Source organism: Monodon monoceros, unplaced genomic scaffold (assembly GCF_005190385.1).
Source record: "Monodon monoceros isolate NGI ecotype Baffin Bay Population unplaced genomic scaffold, NGI_Narwhal_1 Super_Scaffold_10, whole genome shotgun sequence".
In the NCBI taxonomy this organism is placed as follows: Eukaryota; Metazoa; Chordata; class Mammalia; order Artiodactyla; family Monodontidae; genus Monodon; species Monodon monoceros.
Genome location: NW_021703766.1, coordinates 37,585,364 through 37,605,598, shown reverse-complemented (window position 1 = coordinate 37,605,598; position 20,235 = coordinate 37,585,364).

Below are 20,235 nucleotides of genomic sequence, written 5' to 3'. Positions count from 1 at the left end.
ACCAGTTTAAACTGGGTACTGATGGAAGACTTCAAGTGGTGGTGGCATTTAACCTGAGAATAATGTGACAAAAAGGGCCTAGCTGTGTGATGACTTGAGGAGTGAAGTGTATCAGGCAGAGGGACAGCTGGAGCAAAGGCCCTGAAGCTGGAGTGAGTTTGGATGTTAGAGGACAGCAAGGTGCCCAGGAAAGCTGGAGCACCAAGGACAGGGGCAGACGAGCAGGAGGAGGTAAGTCAGAGCGGTGAGCGGGGCCTGGAAGTGCAGGGGAAGAAGCTGAGCCAGGCTTCTCAGCCACTTCCCTCTTTGTCCATAGGATTCCTTCCTATCCTCTTGTCCTCATGCAGTTGAAACAGCAAGTGAAATTTACCTTTTATCACTTTCCAATGGTAGTTAGATTTATTTATTTATATTTTTATAAAAATAATAATATAGTAATAAAAACTCAATGTAAACAAATCAGATAGTATAGAAAAAATAAGAGAAAGTTTAAAATATATAAGTATAATATAAAATACACAATATATTATATATAAGTATATGATTATATATATTATATATAATATAAAAATATGAAAAAATTCCCCCATCCAAAGGTGATAACTAACATTTGATGTGCACCTTGCTAGACATTTTTGGTTCACAAAAATGGACATTTACAGACACATACCCACCCACACACATTTAACGAAAACCTGGCTACGTACATCCTGATTTATATGCTGCTTTTTTCACTTAACACACTGAATATAATTTACCATGTCATTGAACATAGATCAATTGTGTAACTTTTTTTTTTCATTTTTTCTTTTACTTTTGGCTGCGTTGGGTCTTCGTTGCTACACACGGGCTTTCTCTAGTTGCAGTGAGCAGGGGCTACTCTTCGTTGCAGTGTGCGGGCTTCTCATTGCGGTGGCTTCCCTTGTTGTGGAGCATGGGCTCTAGGTACACGGGCTTCAGTAGTTGTGGCACGCGGGCTCAGTAGTTGTGGCTCACGGACTCAGTAGTTGTGGCTCGCAGGCTCTAGAGAGCAGGCTCAGTAGTTGTGGCACACGGACTTAGTTGCTCCGCGACATGTGGGGTCTTCCCAGACCAGGGCTCGAACCCGTGTCCCCTGCATTGGCAGGCAGATTCTTAACCACTGCACCACCAGGGAAGCCCCAATGATGTAACTTTTAAAGCCATTTTATAAATGTACCCCAGTCTAATCAATTCTGCATTAAGTCTAGGGATACTTTTTCATTGCTATAAACAACACCTCAACAATACCATTACATATCATGCACATGCAGGGTCACATTCCTGCAAACAGGAGTGGGTGGGGCAAAGGCTTCAGGTTGTGAGTGCAATTGCAGAGCCCCACCTACGGAGGATCTGAGGGTCCAGGGACAGGCCTCCCAGAGAGGCGACAGAGCTGCCCTCACTCCCCAAGTGGGCAGAGCTCCACAGCCATGTCTTCTGGTGTCACCAGCAAGTCAGACCAGGTTCTTTTAGGATCTGGGTTTTCTTTTCACAAAAGTGCTGGGAAAAGGTTAGTGTCTGGCAGAGTATTTGGCCTCACCATGTTACAGGGAAAGGCGGTAGAGAGCCCCAGCTGGGGCCTGGGTGGAGGGAACATAAGACCTGATCTCCAGAACCTTCAGATGTTCACACCCCACTCCTGGGAAGAGGTCTATGAGAGCACCTGTCTCTTCCAGCACAAACCAGGAATACTTCTCGCTTCAGAAGCTGAGAGGGGAACCAGTGTTCCCTGGACAGATGCCTCTGTCCAGTGCTTGGCTGCCAGGCATGTTTCCTCCACCCCGTCAGCGATTAGACGCACTGTCCTCAGCACCTGCCATATCTTCGCATAAGAGTTCCCATGTGGTCTCTCTTGCCCTCCTTCCCTTCCCTGTTGCTCCCACCCTTGGGCACCTTGGGGCTCCCTCTTCCCCCAGGTGTCAGGTTCTGTCTCCAATCATTGTAATCACTGGCTGCGCTCCTCTGTCTCTGGAGCTCAAGAAAATAAGCACTTGCAACTTCCTTTCAACCAGCACAAATTTCTTGGGCTCCATCTGTGTCCATAAAGTGCCATTATAGATTGAATAGAAGGAATCTGGTCATTCTTCTGCAGCTGTGGACACAGCAATACTTCTGTGGGGGAACCATAAAAGTGCAAGACTCTATTTGCACCCTGAGGAGCTTATTAAGTGGAGGCAGTGCAGAGGAGAATGTAAGGCTGGTGTCTTGGAACCTGGTGAGGGCATCAACCATACCTCCCCCAGGAGCCCAGAGTAGGAGAAGTGGTGGTAAAACACTCATCAGCACGCAGTCAGCACTGCCAGAGGTTGAACTGGGTGAGTGCTCTCCCCTTCTTTCTGTGATATACTCACTTTTCTAACCCCCACTTTGCTTGAGAAAACTGCAGCAAGGGGACATAAACATGGAATGGGAGGTGGAGGCTGGACGCCTCCCCAGGTCTGCCTGAGCCCCCAGCGCTTCGGCTCTTGGAGCTTGTGCAGGGAGAGGAATGAGTGGGAGGACAAAGGGCCCTCCACTTGAGCATACACAGAGGTCCAGGCAGGGGGATTAGAGGAGCTCAGGCCTTTGGGTCCATGGTTCTAGCCTTTCATCCTTCATCATTCCGTCCCTTCCAGTTCTACCATTACTAGCACTGATTATCAGTTATTTGGACTCAAATTTGACAAATCAGATTACCAAGAATTACATAATTGTAGATCAATACTATCTGAATGATCAATTAATCATCCCTTACAATTAAAACTACTAATTCTTACTACCTTTCAGTTATATTTTATTGCACAATTTCTAATTTAGATCTTTTAGGCAATTGTATTGATGCAGGTACACTCATACTTGGTAATCAAATAATCTATTAATCAGCACATGTTATTATGGGATATCTGATTTAATTATCATCACCTAGATGGAGAAGGTGGGTTTAATTCATCTTGGGCTTTTCTTAAGATGCTGGAGGTTTGCCATTTCATTCTGTTGTGTGGCTCTACATGGCACAGAAAGTTCTTTCTTTTGTGAAAAAGAATTGTAACAAAAATAGGTGAGTGTTCTTGCAAAGCAGGTGAATGGACAAACTCAAGTGGAGCTCCAAAATCATGGAGCATGCTTAATTTTTTTCGTGGAAGTTTTATAACTTATTTTTATTCCTGGTATGCTTGGAAAAGTGCTTTTAACATTCAGGGATAAAAGAACCTTTGGAATTACAAATGGGTGCTGCCTTCATGATTACCTTGGAATACAAATTAAGTACCAAGCAGTTTATAATCTGCTTCCCTGTGTCCATCAATTTTGAAATAAGTACAAATAAATTTTTTAATTTAACCTATACGTTTATTATTGTAGCAATGCTGGACAAACTGGTCATTGGATTTAACTTCCCTTAATGTTTTCTGAGCATCAATATGAAAGGGAAATAAGACCAATTGTGTGTGCAGATCCTGCAGGGATCCTGGGTGGGCCAGAGCCTCCTTCCTGTTTTCATATTCAAGCCCTCAGAGATTCCCAGGGACGTCTTGGAGACTCAAGGAGCCTAGTACTCCCCAGGATGAAGGGGCCTCTGCTGAGTCTCTCTCTGCAAACATTGGATCCAGGCAGCAGCTTCTCCTGAGTAATGCGCAAAGCTTCACAGAGGTTTTGAGTTGAGTCCAAGCTGAGTAGGTTGAACTTCATGCTTGGGAACAAGATGACCAGAAGTACAGAGCTGTGATACCACTGGGGCAGAGGGAGGAGGACAAGGGAGGAGGAAGGTTCTCTACAGGAGCATCCTCTCTGCCCTCCACAGACTGCCCAAAGTTTTTCAGAGGTGCACCCCTTCGACTTACCCCACTTCTTTGAATACTCTCTTCCCTCCAGAAAATGTGCAATTCTCCATCAAAACTGCTTATCCTAGGCCCACCTCTCCCAAGGTTCTCTCCAGTCTGCAGGGAGTAGAGAGGAAAAATGGTGGTTGTTTGGAAGACAAAGTGGACCACGTGTCAAGTGCTCCCATGTGGGAACATGTTTGCTCACTTTCCACACTGTGTTCCCCTGGAGTCACTGCAGAGCTCAAAACAAGCAGATGGGCAATGGGACGGCACTATCTCCTTGCTGCTTCCCCGCTTACTGGCTCTCATGGCTCCCATTCCTGGAGAAAGCAAGCCCAAGCTTCTTAAGGCAGTGTGCAAGGCTCTTCACGGTGAGGCACTGGGGTAGGCAGAATTCTAAGATGGCTCCCAAGATTTCCACCCCTGGTGTTAAATTCCCTGTACAGAGCACTCCCCTTGGGTGTGGGTGGGCCTGACCTAATCAGTGGAGCCCATGTCAAAGAAGGTCTAGAGGTCAGAGACAAGAAGTCAGAGAGATCCGAGGAGGGAAATTCTCCTCTTGGGATTGAAGGAACTGCTGCTGTGCCGCGGAGAGGGCTGCACGGCAGGAAACTGCGGTGGCCTCCAGTTGCTAATGGCCTCAGTCCTACAACTACAGGGTTCTGGGTTCTGCCAACACTCTGTGAGCCTGGAAGAGGACTCTGGACCTCAGGTGAGATCCAGACACCTTGATTGCACCTGGTGGGAACCTAAGCAGAGGGCCCAAGTGAGCACCGCCCAGACTCCTGCCCCACTGAAACAGAAAGGTAATAAACGGGCATTATTTGAGTGGCTAAGTTTGTGGTATTTGTTACACAGTAGAAGAAAAATAAAGGCCCCAATCTCCACAACCCAAAGCCTCTCCTTTCCCACCTAGTTTCTATTCTGCCCACTTGAATCCACCCTCACTCTGGGCATGAGATGCCCTCTGCCTTCCCCCTTCCCACAGAAGCAGAGCCCAAGACAACAAGCAGAAAACAAGTCGCTTGTCTGGGAGGTGGAGAGAACACCAACAGAGGAGGGAGGAAGTGAGATGAGGAGGGAAGGCATCCAGGAGGGGGGGTGTGGTCATGCAGTTACCACACCATGAGAGCTGGGAGGTGGGGCTAAGGGGGTGGAGGGTAAATCCTGCTGGAGAACACTAGGGGGCAGTGTAGAACACACCCTCAGAGGCACCACTCCAAAGGAAGGCAGTGAGGGGCTGTCAGTCATTGTTGGAGGGCTGGGGTGGGCTGGGCTTGTTTTTCTCTTGCACTTCTGGCTTGCAGGGAGGGCAAGGGAGAGCCTTTGGGCTGAGACAGTCAGGGGCTGGCACCTGAAGGTCCGAGAAGGGCATACAGGCAGGACCACAGAAGCACCTGCTGCACCTGCTCTTCTACCTTCTGCTGTCCCCTTGCATCTTCGTGGCCAGGCTCACACCCCCTCTCTCAGGGAAACACTCTCTGAGTCTTCCTGCTTCATCGTGCTTCACCGTGGAGCCTCTGCTCCTTTACCACTCGGTCTTGGTCTGGCATTTTCTCATAGTGTGTCACACACCTGGGCACACAACATGGTTGTCTCCCCCTGCAAGCCACAGGGTCCCTCCAGGTCAGGGCCTGGCACCTGTTAGGTTCTCAGCATTTATTTGGTGGATACATGAAGCATATTTTTCTGGACGTATATCTTTCCCTTAATATGGTTGAACTGAGTGATCTCTGCAATCCCTTTGACGCTCTCCCACCATTTTGGTACTCCCTTCCCCTAGTCCTGCTTTCTTATCTCCATAGAACCATCTGGCATATTATATATGTTTATTTGTTGTTTATCTTCCCCAGTAGAATGTAAGGTCCTAAAGGACACATTTATTTATTTTGTTCACTGCTGTATTGCCAGCAATGGGCACACAACACTGCCTGGCATATAGAAGTCACTGGATAAAATCTTTTGAATGAATGAATGAATAATACTCCAAGGGTCCTTAATTACAATAATAGTAAGTTACTGAGCAGTTTGCAAGCAATATTTCATCTTGACAACAAACCTCTGAAATAGGTATTCTTACTTCCATTCTCAGATGAGGAAACTGGGGCTCAGAGAGGTTCAGTAACTTGTCCAAGAGACTCAGGCAGCAAGTGGAGGAATTGGGACCAAACCTTGGCAGTCTGACTCAGGAGCCCGGAATCTTTGCTAGTATTCTACACAAGTGAGTTCAATTAACCCAACAAATTTTTCAGGGGGCACTAATACAATCAGGGTGTAAAAAACGGGGAGTATTTGGTGCCACTGCAGCAGCTTGCTTGGCAAGAGATGGACGTGTGCCTGATAGGGAAACTGATATGGTTTTCAACAAAGCCTGAAAATTAATCATATTTAATGAACGTGACTAATGTGTTAAAGGAATGAGCGATTAAAATATTACCATGTCGGAACTTCTCCTCCCTGGCTAATTTCTTCTCCTCCCTAGGGTTACCATCTTTCAGAGAGGTAGGGGCACAAAATTATGGAAACAGATTTTACGGAACAGAAATGCATTTTAAATGGCTTAAATCGGGGACAGGCTGTGCAGTTCTCTAGTGGCTGTCAGTCTTCATGTCTCACTGCTCAAGCGAGAGATGTGGGCTGAGAGGAGAGGCTGAAACTGACACAGCGACTGGAGCTGGAAATGGGGAGCCAGGCATTTCCCAGAGTAATGGTGTGGAAACAGGAGACAGACGGGGGGGGGGCACTGAAGCAGGGAGGCTGATTGCCTTGCAATTAGGCACAAGGTGAGATGAAAGTGGCTGAGGAGGCATGTCCCCTGAGGCAGGGCCAAAGGCATCTCGCTGGCTTTGCACATTATCCGGGCTCATATACGGAATTGCTGTGTTACGAATGTGTCTGAGGACAATCTTTGGAGGATCCTAGCACAGTCTCCTTAGAACACACTCCCCTCTCTGGCTCCAAACACACACCCATTGCCTAGATGGAAGGATCAAAACTGTAGGGAACAAGTTTTTCAGAATAAATCTCACAGACTTGGGACTGGGAGACCGCACTGCTCATTGGCAAACTACTACTATTGGCAACAGATCAGGTTTGTTCATGGAACTGTGTGAACCTGAGGTCCCACACTCAGAGGCCTCAGCAGAAAGCTGCCCAGTGTAACTGAACCAAGTGAGCAGGATGGGAAAGAGCCCAGATCAGCAATTGAGGACTTACCCAGACTTTTTCTACGTGAGGATCCAGGCCTAATGTGGTTAGATGTTCCAGTTTTTAGAGAAAAGACAAATGTGTGTGTGTGTGTGTGTGTGTGTGTGTGTTAGTTTCCTATTGCTGCTGCAGCAAATTACCACAAATTCAGCTGCTTAAAACAACACAAATTTATTTTTTTACGATTCTGGAAGTCAAAAGTCTAAAGTGGGTCTGTAGACCTGTGTTACTTCTGGAGACTTGAGGGGAGAATCTGTTTCCTTGCCTTTTCCAGCTTCTAGAGACTGCCCACATTCCCTGGCTCCAGGCCCCATTCCTGCATCTTCAAAGTCAGTGGCATACATCTTCTGCCCTCTCTTATCTCCTGCTTTTCTCTGGTAAGAACCATGCGACTACATTGGGCCCAAGCAGACAATTCAGGTAATTTCCCCATCTCAAGATCCTTAATCACATCTGCAAAGTCCCTTTGCCAAATAAGGTATGTTCCTGGGTTCCAGGGATTAGGACATAGGCATCTTTAGGGGGCCATTATTCTGTCTACAACACTATGTATGTGGGACTATTCACAATTTGTAAATGCTAGCAAATAATTTTGAGGTTTATATTACTGAGTATGCCATACCAATAGTTCTCTGGGCAGAACTGAGTCAGGAGAGAGTGTGTCTCCAGTCTATGACCTCTGAACTCTGATTTAAACAAACCATCCATTTGTTAAAAGGGAGGCTTTGTGTCATGCCTCCTCCTGCCTTATTCTTTTTTTTTTTTTTTTTTTTAGCTTTCAGAAAGTTTTACATAATGAGTTTGGAGATGAGACTATACCTGTGAAACCATCACCACAATCTATGCCATAAACATATCCATCACCTTCAAAACTTTCCTCCCCCATCTTTATTATTATTATTATTACTTTTGTAAAAACACTTGACAAAAGTTCTACACTCTGCAAAATTTTAAGTATACAATACAGTATTGTTAACTATGGGCACTTTTTTTTTCTTTTTTTTTTCACAACTCATACACACACACTGTATTTTATTTTTACAAGAGATAAATAAACTGACGCCAAGCATTGTAAATGGATGACCAAAACAAAAGCAACAATGATTGCAATTACCAAACATGAAACACACTCATACTGTGTCATAATATTGACATTCAGTCCAGGAATCCTCCACTGTAACAGCTCCTTTACTTTGCAGTGAAAATTGATTTGTATATTTTTTGCCTCTGCGTCATTGTGGGATTTTTTTTTATTATTATTAAAACAGAAAGTCACAAAAATTATAATCATCCTCATCAGTTCACTCAGTCCCATGTAATTAATTTTTTTTCATCTTCATCTTTTTTTAGCACTTTTGTGAATTCATCAGCTTTCCATTAGAGTTCTGAAAATGCTTATTCATTCAGTCAGCAGTATGGTCAGTTACCGAAACCTGTACTCGTCAGAGTCTTTTCCATGAATTCCTTGAAGATGAAACCCTTTTATAGGAACATTTTTGTGAAAGCCTCAGAGTATACCCAGAACTGTCTGTAAATGACAAAAGACTTAAAAATGACCACGGTTAAAGATTTGATAAAAGTTCATAATAATGCAATTGACAAGGAAATTTAGTTATTTCTGAGATATACATTTTAAAGTAATAACTAGAATTATGACTTATAACATTATACCAGAACATATAAGATTTTTAGAAATTTCACGTAATGTCTGAAACATTTATATTAACATATTTCCATACAAATAACCCAAAGAAAGTTTAGTATTAGTTTTTTGTCGTTGTTTGTTTGTTTATACTGCAGGTTCTTATTAGTCATCAATTTTATACACATCAGTATATACATGTCAATCCCAATCGCCCAATTCAGCACACCACCATCCCCACCCCACTGCAATTTTCCCCCCTTGGTGTTCATACGTTTGTTTTCTACATCTGTGTTTCAACTTCTGCCCTGCAAAACTGGTTCATCTGTACCATTTTGCTAGGTTCCACATACATGCGTTAATATACGGTATTTGTTTTTCTCTTTCTGACTTACTTCATTCTGTATGACAGTCTCTAGATCCATCCACGACTCAACAAATGACTCAATTTCATTCCTTTTTATGGCTAATATTCCATTGTATATATGTACCACAACTTCTTTATCCATTTGTCTGTCGATGGGCATTCAGGTTGCTTCCATGACCTGGCTCTTGTAAATGGTGCTGCAATGAACATTGGGGCGCATGTGTCTTTTTGAATTATGGTTTTCTCTGGGTATATGCCCAGTAGTGGGATTGCTGGATCATATGGTAATTCTATTTTTAGTTTTTCAAGGAACCTCCGTACTGTTCTCCATAGTGGCTGTATCAATTTACATTCCCACCAAGAATGTAAGAGGGTTCCCTTTTCTCCACACCCTCTCCAGCATTTGTTATTTGTAGATTTTCTGATGATGCCCATTCTAACTGGTGTGAGGTGATACCTCATTGTCGTTTTGATTTGAATTTCTCTAATAATTAGTGATGTTGAGCAGCTTTTCATGTGCTTCTTGCCCATCTCTATGTCTTCTTTGGAGAAATGTCTATTTAGGTATTCTGCCATTTTTGGATTGGGTTGTTTGTTTCTTTAATATTGAGCTACATGAGCTGTTTATATATTTTGGAGATTAATCCTTTGTCCGTTGATTCGTTTGCTAATATTTTCTCCCATTCTGAGGGTTGTCTTTTCGTCTTGCTTATGGCTTCCTTTGCTGTGCAAAAGCTTTGAAGCTTCAGTAGGTCCCATTTGCTTAATTTTGTTTTTATTTCCATTACTCTAGGAGGTGGATCAAAAAGATCTTGCCGTGATTTATGTCAAAGAGTGGTCTTCCTATGTTTTCCTTTAAGAATTTTATAGTGCCCGCTTTTACATTTAGGTCTCGAATCCATTTTGAGTTTATTTTTGTGTATGGTGTTAGGGAGTGTTCTAATTTCATTCTTTTACATGTAGCTGTCCAATTTTCCCAGCACAACTTATTGAAGGACTGTCTTTTCTCCATTGTATATCTTTGCCTCCTTTGTCATAGATTAGTTGACCATAGGTGTGTGGGTTTATCTCTCGGCTTTCTATCTTATTCCATTGATCCATGTTTCTGTTTTTTGCCAGTACCATATTGTCTTGATTACTGTAGCTTTGTAGTAAAGTCTGAAGTCAGGGAGTCTGATTCCTCCAGCTCCGTTTTTTCCCTCAAGACTGCTTTGGCTATTTGGGGTCTTTTGTGTCTCCATACAAACTTTTTTTTTTGCGGTACGCGGGCCTCTCACTGTTGTGGCCTCTCCCGTTGCGGAGCACAGACTCCGGACGTGCAGGCTCAGTGGCCATGGCTCAGGCCCAGCTGCTCCGCGGCATGTGGGATCTTCCCAGACCGGGGCATGGACCCGTGTCCCCTGCATCGGCAGGCGGACTCTCAACCACTGCGCCACCAGGGAAGCCTTCCATACAAATTTTAAGATGATTTGTTCTAGTTCCATAAAAAATGCCATTGGTAATTTGATAGGGATTGCATTGAATCTGTAGATTGCTCTAGGTAGTACAGTCATTTTCACAATATTGATTCTTCCAATCCAAGAACATGGTATATCTCTCCATCTGTTGGTATCATCTTTAATTTCTTTCATCAGTGTCTTATAGTTTTCTGCATACAGGTCTTTTGTTTCCCTAGGTAGGTTTATTCCTAGGTATTTTATTCTTTTTGTTGGAATGGTAAATGGGAGTGTTTCCTTAATTTCTCTTTCAGATGTTTCATCATTAGTGTATAGGAATGCAAGAGATTTCTGTGCATTAATTTTGTATCCTGCAACTTTACCAAATTCATTGATTAGCTCTAGTAGTTTTCTGGTGGCATTTTTAGGATTCTCTATGTATAGTATCATGTCATCTGCAAACAGTGACAGTTTTACTTCTTCTTTTCCAATTTGTATTCCTTTTATTTCTTTTTCTTCTCTGATTACCATGGCTGGGGCTTCCAAAACTATGTTGAATAATAGTGGTGAGAGTGGACATCCTTGTCTCATTCCTGATCTTAGAGGAAATGCGTTCAGTTTTTCACCATTGAGAATGATGTTTGCTGTGGGTTTGTCATATATGGCCTTTATTATGTTGAGGTAGGTTCCCTCTATGCCCACTTTCTGGAGAGTTTTTACCATAATTGGGTGTTGAATTTTGTCAAAAGCTTTTTCTGCATCTATTGAGATGCTCATATGATTTTTATTCTTCAATTTGTTAATATGGTGTATCACATTGATTGATTTGAGTATATTGAAGAATCCTTGCATCCCTGGAATAAATCCCACTTGATCATGTTGTATGATCCTTTTAATGTGTTGTTGGATTCTGTTTGCTAGTATTTTGTTGAGGATTTTTGCAACTATATTCATCAGTGATATTGGTCTGTAATTTTCTTTTTTTTTAGTATCTTTGTCTGGTTTTGGTATCAGGGTGATGGTGGCCTCATAGAATGAGTTTGGGAGTGTTCCTTCCTCCCCAGTTTTTGGGAAGAGTTTGAGAAGGATGGGTGTTAGCTCTTCCCTGAATGTTTGATAGAATTCATCTGTGAAGCCGTCTGGTCCTGGACTTTTCTTTGTTGGAAGATTTTTAATCACAGTTTCAATTTCATTACTTGTGATTGGTCTCTTCATATTTTCTATTTCTTCCTGGTTCAGTCTTGGAAGGTTATACCTCTTTAAGAATTTGTCCATTTCTTCCAGGTTGTCCATTTTATTGGCATAGAGTTGCTTGTAGTAGTCCCTTAGGATGCTATGTATTTCTGCAGTGTCTGTTGTAACTTCTCCTTTTTCATTTCTAATTTTATTGATTTGAGTCCTCTTCCTCTTTTTCTTGATAAGTTTGGCTAATGGTTTATCACTTTTGTTTATCTTCTCAAAGAACCAGCTTTTAGTTTTATTGATCTTTGCTATTGTTTTCTTTGCTCCTATTTCATTTACTTCTGCTCTGATCTTTATGACTTCTTTCCTTCTGCTAACTTTGGGGTTTGTTTGTTCTTCTTTCTCTAGTTCCTTTAGGTGTAAGGTTAGATTGCTTACTTGAGATTTTTCTTGTTTCTTGAGGTAGGCTTCTATAGCTATAAACTTCCCCTTAGAACTGCTTTTGCTGCATCCCATAGGTTTTGGATCATCGTGTTTTCATTGTCATTTGTCTCTAGGCATTTTTTGATTTCCTCTTTGATTTCTTCAGTGATCTCTTGGTTATTTAGTAACATATTGTTTAGCCTGCATGTGTTTGTGTTTTTTACGTTTTTTTTCCCTGTAATTCATTTCTAATCTCATAGTGTTGTGGTCAGAAAAGATGCTTGATATGATTTCAATTTTCTTAAATTTACTGAGGCTTGATTTGTGACCCAAGATGTGATCTATCCTGGAGAATGTTCCATGTGCACTTGAGAAGAAAGTGTAATCTGCTGTTTTTGGATGGAATGTCCTATAAATATCAATTAAATCTATCTGGTCTGTTGTGTCATTTAAAGCTTCTGTTTCCTTATTTATTTTCATTTTGGATAAATCTGTCCATTGGCATAAGTGAGGTGTTAAAGTCCCCCACTATTATTGTGTTACTGTCAATTTCCTCTTTTATAGCTATTAGCAGTTGCCTTATGTATTGAGGTGCTCCTATGTTGGGTGCATAAATATTTACAATTGTTATATCTTCTTCTTGGATTGATCCCTTGATCATTATGTAGTGTCCTTCCTTGTCTCTTGTAACATTCTTTAAAGTCTATTTTATCTGACATGAGTATAGCTACTCCAGCTTTCTTTTGATTTCCATTTGCATGGAATATCTTTTTCCATCGCTTCACTTTCAGTCTGTATGTGTCCCTAGGTCTGAAGGGGGTCTCTTGTAGACAGCATATATATGGGTCTTGTTTTTGTGTCCATTCAGCAAGCCTGTGTCTTTTGATTGGAGCATTTAATCCGTTCATGTTTAAGGTAATTATCGATATGTATGTTCCTATGACCATTTTCTTAATTGTTTTGGGTTTGTTTTTGTAGATCCTTTTCTTCTCTTGTGTTTCCCACTTAGAGAAGTTCTTTGAGAATTTTTTGTAGAGCTGGTTTGGTGGTGCTGAATTCTCTTAGCTTTTGCTTGTCTGTAAAGCTTTTGATTTCTCCATCGAATCTGAATGAGATTCTTACCGGGTAGAGTAATCTTGGTTGCAGGTTCTTCCCTTTCATCACTTTAAGTATATCATGCCACTCCCTTCTGGCTTGTAGAGTTTCTGCTGAGAAATCAGCTGTTAACCTTATGGGAGTTCCCTTGTATGTTATTTGTCATTTTTCCCTTGCTGCTTTCAATAATCTTTCTTTGTCTTTAATTTTGCCAATTTGGTTACTATGTATCTCAGCATGTTTCTCCTTGGGTTTATCCTGTATGGGACTCGCTGCACTTCCTGGACTTGGGTGGCTATTTCCTTTCCCCTGTTAGGGAATTTTTCGACTATAATCTCTTCAAATATTTTCTGTGGTCCTTTCTGTCTCTCTTCTCTTTCTGGGACCCCTATAATGCAAATGTTGTTGCATTTTTAATGTTGTCCCAGAGGTCTCTTAGGCTGTCTTCATTTCTTTTCATTCTTTTTTCTTTATTCTGTTCTGCAGCAGTGAATTCCACCATTCTGTCTTCCAGGTCACTTATCCATTCTTCTGCCTCAGTTATTCGGCTATTGATTCCTTCTAGTGTAGTTTGCATTTCAGTTATTGTATTGTTCATCTCTGTTTGTTTGTTCTTTAATTCTTCTAGGTCTTTGTTAAACATTTCTTGCATCTTCTCAATCTTTGCCTCCATTGTTTTTCCAAGGTCCTGGATCATCTTCACTATCGTTATTCTGAATCCTTTTTCTGGAAGGTTGCCTATCTCCATTTCATTTAGTTGTTTTTCTGGGGTTCTATCTTGTTCCTTCAACTGGTACATAGCCCTCTGCCTTTTCGTCTTGTCTATCTTTCTGTGAATGTGGTTTTTGTTCCACAGGCTGTAGGATTGTAGTTCTTCTTGCTTCTGCTCTCTGCCCTCTGGTGGATAAGGCTATCTAAGAGGATTGATGGGAGGGACTGGTGGTGGGTAGAGCTGACTGTTGCTCTGGTGGGCAGAGCTCAGTAAAACTTTAATCCACTTGACTGTTGATAGGTGGGGCTGGGTTCCCTCCCTGTTGGTTGTTTGGCCTGAGGCAACCCAACACTGGAGCCTACCTGGGCCCTTTGGTGGGGCTAATGACACACTCTGGGAGGGCTCATGCCAAGAATTACTTCCCAGAACTTCTGCTGCCAGTGTCCTTGTCCCCACGGTGAGCCACAGCCCCACTCCCCCACCTCTGCAAGAGACCCTCCAACAGTAGCAGGTAGGTCTGATTCAGTCTCCCCTGGGGTAACTGCTCCTTTCCCTGGGTCCCGATGCACACACTACTTTGTGTGTGCCCTCCAAGAGTGGAGTCTCTGTTTCCCCCAGTCTTGTCGAAGTCCTGCAATCAATTCCCACTTGTCTTAAAAGTCTGATTCTCTAGGAATTCCTCCTCCTGTTGCCGGACCCCCAGGTTGGGAAGCCTGACATGGGGCTCAGAACCTTCACTCCAGTGGGTGGACTTCTGTGGTATAAGTGTTCTCCAGTCTGTGAGTCATTCACCCAGCAGTTATGGGATTTGATTTTACTGTGATTGCACCCCTCCTACCATCTCATTGTGGCTTCTCCTTTGTCTTTGGATGTGGGGTATCTTTTTTGGTGAGTTCCAGTGTCTTCCTGTCGATGATTGTCCAGCAGCTAGTTGTGATTCTGGTGTTCTCACAAGAGGGAGTGAGAGCACGTCCTTCTACTCCGCCATCTTGGTTCCTCCAGCCCTGCCTTATTCTTATATACACTTTGCTTTTCAGAGTTCCTGGGAATTGAGAAGCTTCCCAAACATTTATGTTCCCAAGCCCATGGCTATTCCTCTGCCCCTCTCAGTTTACAAAAATAACACCTCTGCCCCTCTCAGTTTACAAAAATAACAACATTTATTATGTTCCTTCTGTGTACCAAATAGTAAGTACTTTAGTGCATTTTCTTTTAATCCTCACAGCAATCTCATTTTTATCCCCATTTTATACCTGAAGAACTTTTAAAAATTTATTTATTTATTTATTTATTTTATTCTTGGCTGTGTTGGGTCTTAGTTGTGGCATGTGGGCTTCTCTCTAGTTGTGGTGTGCAGGTTTTTTCTCTCTAGTTGTGGTGCGCATGCTCCAGGACACATGGGCTCTGTAGTTTGCGGCACACAGGCTCTCCAGTTGAGGCGCACAGGCTCAGTAGTTGCGGCGCGTGGGCTTAGTTGCCCCGTGGCAAGTGGGATCTTAGTTCCCCGGCCAGGGATTAATCCCGCATCCCCTGCATTGCAAGGCGGATTCTTTACACTGGACCACCAGGGAAATCCCTGTAGCTGAGGAATTCAAAGCTTAGTGTTGCCTAAAGTCACACAGCAATAGGGGGCAGAGCTGGTATGTAAACCAGGTTGAGTGCCCCCAGAGCCTATCAAGATGTAGTGTTCAAGGAAAGAGAGGTGAAGCATGAAAGATAATAGCCTCTTCAGTTAAAAAACAAACAAACAAACAAAGAAAAAACAACTCCAAAGTAGAATTCAGATTGGTCTACATAGATTCAACTTCCTGCCTGCCACTCCTGGATTCTAGCTTCCATCTTCTAGGAGAGGACAGATATTCAACCACAGAGTTACCCTTCACCCTGCTGCAACACTGGACTGGAACCCAGAACAAATAAATGGCTTTTACTTATCACTGAAATGCCTTTGGAAAAGTGATGTCATCAAAATGGCAACACAGGAGACTCAGTCTCTATCCCCCTACCAAAGATCAGCAATTAGATCATGATCTGCAAACTAATACAGCTCTGGGAGAGCTCCAGAGTCCATGTGAGAAACTTTAGCAAGACAGTGGAACAAAAATCTGAGAAGAACCTCACAAGAAAAGAAGAAAGAAAGCTTCATTTTACCTACATCAACCCATCCCTCAAGCCAACACTGCTCAGTGCCAAGAGGGGACATCCCACCTAGAAAGAATTCTTCTTTCTAGGAAAGGAAGGGCAGGGTGAACCACTAGCTTCCTCAGTCTTTTGGGAGCACTGCAAAAAGGTCCTGCTTCAGTTTTACCACACTCAGCCTGGCAAAGTGGAAAAATCAAAGATGGTTAGGAACAGGGAAGAAAAGTAGGGGGTACCAGTATCAGCCATGCAGCAGAAGTGATCATCGTTCATAGTGACCTGCTGTGCAGACAACCCCAGCAGATTTCACCACTGAAGGGACAAATGGCCAGCACAGCTGCCATGCACGCCCTGCAGATTTCACCAGCTTTTGCCTCACATCTATTCACATTTGATGATGCCAGCTGCCTGAGTCTCCTCTCCCCCACTGGAGCCCAGGAACTGCACAGGCAGCCAGCTCAGGTCTCTGAGGCTTCACAAGTGCAAGATGCCAGCCCAGTGGCTGACCTCTACCACTGTGCATGTGCTTGGGGCAAGCCCCTCCAGCTGTGCACTGCACACCAGTGGCCTGATGCCCATCATCAGCCTCTCTGCAGTGTGCATGTGTAGGGGGAGACTATGCAGCCACAGAAGAGTGTGCTAACAGCCAGGGCCCTGGTAGCTGTCAATGAGCCCATACTTGGCTCTGGCCTTTCTGCCTGACTTGGGCCCCATCACTATGTGTGTATCTGCAACTGACCCCTGCCACTATGGAGGCACCTAAAGCTGGCCACTGCAGACCAGTGTGTGCACACCACTGGCTCTGGGCATCACCACTGCCTGCCAAGGTGCCTAGCTACTAGACCTGGAGGATCCAGGTCTAGCTACTAGACTGAGGAGGACCCCAACAGCCTTTGCAGCCACTGTGACCCCCCCACAGTGTTCACCAAGGACCACACAGTTGTTGATGCTTTTGGACCCCTGAGTCAAAGAGACAACACACACCTCCAGACCCAGTGCTATCACATGCCCCCACAGTTGATGCCCTGCACCACTAGACCCAGGGTCACAGCATGACCCAGTGTGCCTCACCCACAGATAAAAAAGACTTCCTTTACTGAAGTCAAACTATAAAGTCTGGAAGAGGGGACTGCTTCTACAAATGCACAGACACCTATGCAAGGCAACAGGGATCAAGAGTCAGGGAAACAACTCCACAAAGGAATATAGTAAACCTCCAGTAACTGGCCCCAAAGAAATGGAGATCCAGGAATTGCCCAACAAAGTATTCAATATAATTGTCTTACAGATGCCCAGAGAGCTACAAGAGAACATAAACAAACAATTTAGTGATATCAGGAAAACAATACCAGAATAAAATGAGAAGTTCAACAAAGAGATAGAAAACATAAAAAGGAACCAAACAAAAACTGTGTCGCTAAAGAATAAAATGACTGAAGAATTGAACAGAGAGCTTCAACAGCAGACTTGACCAAAAAGAAGAGTCAATGAGCTAGAAGACAGATTAATTGAAATTATCCAATCAGAGGAGAAAAAATTAAAAAGGGTGAAGGAATGAAGAAAGCCTATAGAACTATGGGACACCATAAAAAGAAACAATGTATGAGTCACTAGAGTCCCAAAAGGAGATGAGAGGGAGAAAGGGGTAGAAAGTTTACTTAAAGAAATAATGGCTGAGAACTTCCCAAATCTGGGGAGAGCTTTAGACTTCCAAATTCATGAAGCTAATAGGTCAGCCCCAAAATCAATCCAAAATGATCTTCTCCAAAACACATAATAAAATTGTTTAAGATCAAAGACAAAGACAGAATTTCAAAAGCAGCAAGAGAAAAAAAATTATCCATACCTGGGAACTCCCATAAAGCTATTAGTGGATTTCTCAGCAGAAACCTTTCAGCCAGGAGAGAATGGGATGATATATTTAAAGTGCTGAAAGAAACTGCCAACCAAGAATAATATATTCAGCAAAGTTGTCCTTCAGAAATGAAGGTGAGATAAAGGCTTTCCCTGATAAACAAAAGATGAAGAAATTTATTCCCACTAGACCTGCCCTACAAGAAATGCTGAAAGGAGTTCTTCAAGCTGAAATAAAAGGATGCTAACTTGTAATGTGAAAACATACAACACATTGGTAAAGGTAAGTATATAGTCAGAATATAGTCAGATTCAGAATACTCTAAACTGGGACTTCCCCAGTGGCACAGCGGTTAAGAACCTGCCTGCCAATGTAGGGGACATGGGTTTGATCCCTGGTCCGGGAAGATGCCACATGCTGCAGAGCAACTAAGCCCATGCACCACAACTACTGAGCCTGCACTCTAGAGCCTGTGAACCACAACAACTGAAGCCCGCGCACCTAGAGCCTGTGCTCTGCAACAAGAGAAGCGACTACAATGAGAAGCCCACGCACCACAACAAATAGTAGCCCCCACTCGCCACAACTAGAGAAAGCCTGTGTGCAGCAAGGAAGACCCATAAGAGCCAAGAATAAATAAATAAATTAATTAATTAATTAATTAATTAAAAAAAATAACATAACCCCCCCAATAAAGAACACTCTAAACTGTAATATGGTGGTTTGTTAATCACTTTCTACAAAAGTTAAAAAACAAAAGTATAAAAAAAGCCCAGCTATAACTACAATAATTTGTTAATGGATACACAATATAAAAAGATGCAAATTGTGGCATCAAAAACATAAAAGGGAAGAGTAAAAGGGTAGAGCTTTTGTATACGATTGAAGTTAAATTGTTACAAGCATAAAATTGACTGTATTTTATAAATAAATAGGGCTTCCCTGGTGGCGCAGTGGTTGAGAGTCCTCCTGCTGATGCAGGGGACACGGGTTCGTGCCCCAGTCCAGGAAGATCCCACATGCCGCAGAGCGGCTAGGCCCGTGAGCCATGGCCGCTGATCCTGCACGTCCAGAGCCTGTGCTCTGCAATGGGAGAGGCCACAATGGTGAGAGGCCCACGTACCGCAAAAAAAAAAAATATATATATATATATATATATATATGCATGCCCCATGGTAACCACAAAGCAAAAACCACAGCAAATTCACACAAGATAAAGAGAAGGTAATCAAAACATAACACTACAGAAAATCATCAGTTCAAAAAGGAAGGCAGCAAGACAGAAGAAAGGAATAAGGCAACTATGAAACAGATAGAAAACAATTAATAAAATGATGTTAGTAAGTTCTTACCTATCAATAATTACTCAAAATGTAAATGGATTGAATTCCTCAATCAAAAGACATAGAGTGGCTGGCTGGATTAACAACAACAACAAAAACAAGGTCCAAATATATGCTGCCCACTAGAGGCTCACTTCAGCTAAAAGGCACACATAGGCTCAGGTGAAGGGATGGAAAAAGATATTCCATGAAAATGGGAACCTAAAGAGAGAAGGTACCGACAAAATAGACTTTAAGCCAAAAATGGTAACAAGAGACAAAAAGGTCATTATATAATAATAAAGGGGTCAATTCATCAAGAAGATATAACAATCATAAATATATATGCAGTCAGCATCAGAGCAATGAAATATATTAAGCAAAGCTAACAGATCTAAAGGGAGAGATAGACAATAATACAATAATAGTAGGGGAATTCAATACTTCTTTTTCAACAATGGATAGATTGAAAAACAGACAGAAAAACAACAAAGAGATGTTGGACTTGAACAAAACTTTAGACCAAAAGAACCTAACAGACATATATAGAACATTCCATCCAACAGCAGGAGAATATATATTCTTCTCAAATGCACATGGAACATTCTTCAGCTTAGATCATATAAAAGGTCACTAAACAAGTCTTAGGAAATTTAAGACGACTGAAACAGAATTGAGAGCCAAGAAATAAACCCTTGCCTATACAGTCAACTAATATTTGACAAGGGAGTTGAGAATACTAAATGAGGGAAAGGATAGTGTCTTCAATATATGGTGTTGGGAAAACTGGATAACCACAGGGAGTAAAATGAAATTGGACTCCTATCTTAGACCACTCACAAAAATTAACTCAAAATGGGCTAAAGACTTAAACATAGAAACAAAACCCATAAAAGTCCTAGGAGAAAACATAGGGAAAAAGTTCCTTGACGTTGGTCTTGGCAACAATTTTTCAGCTATGACACTGAAAGCAACAAAAGCAAAATTAACAAGTGAGACTATGTCAAACTAAAAAGGTTTTGCATAGCAAAAAC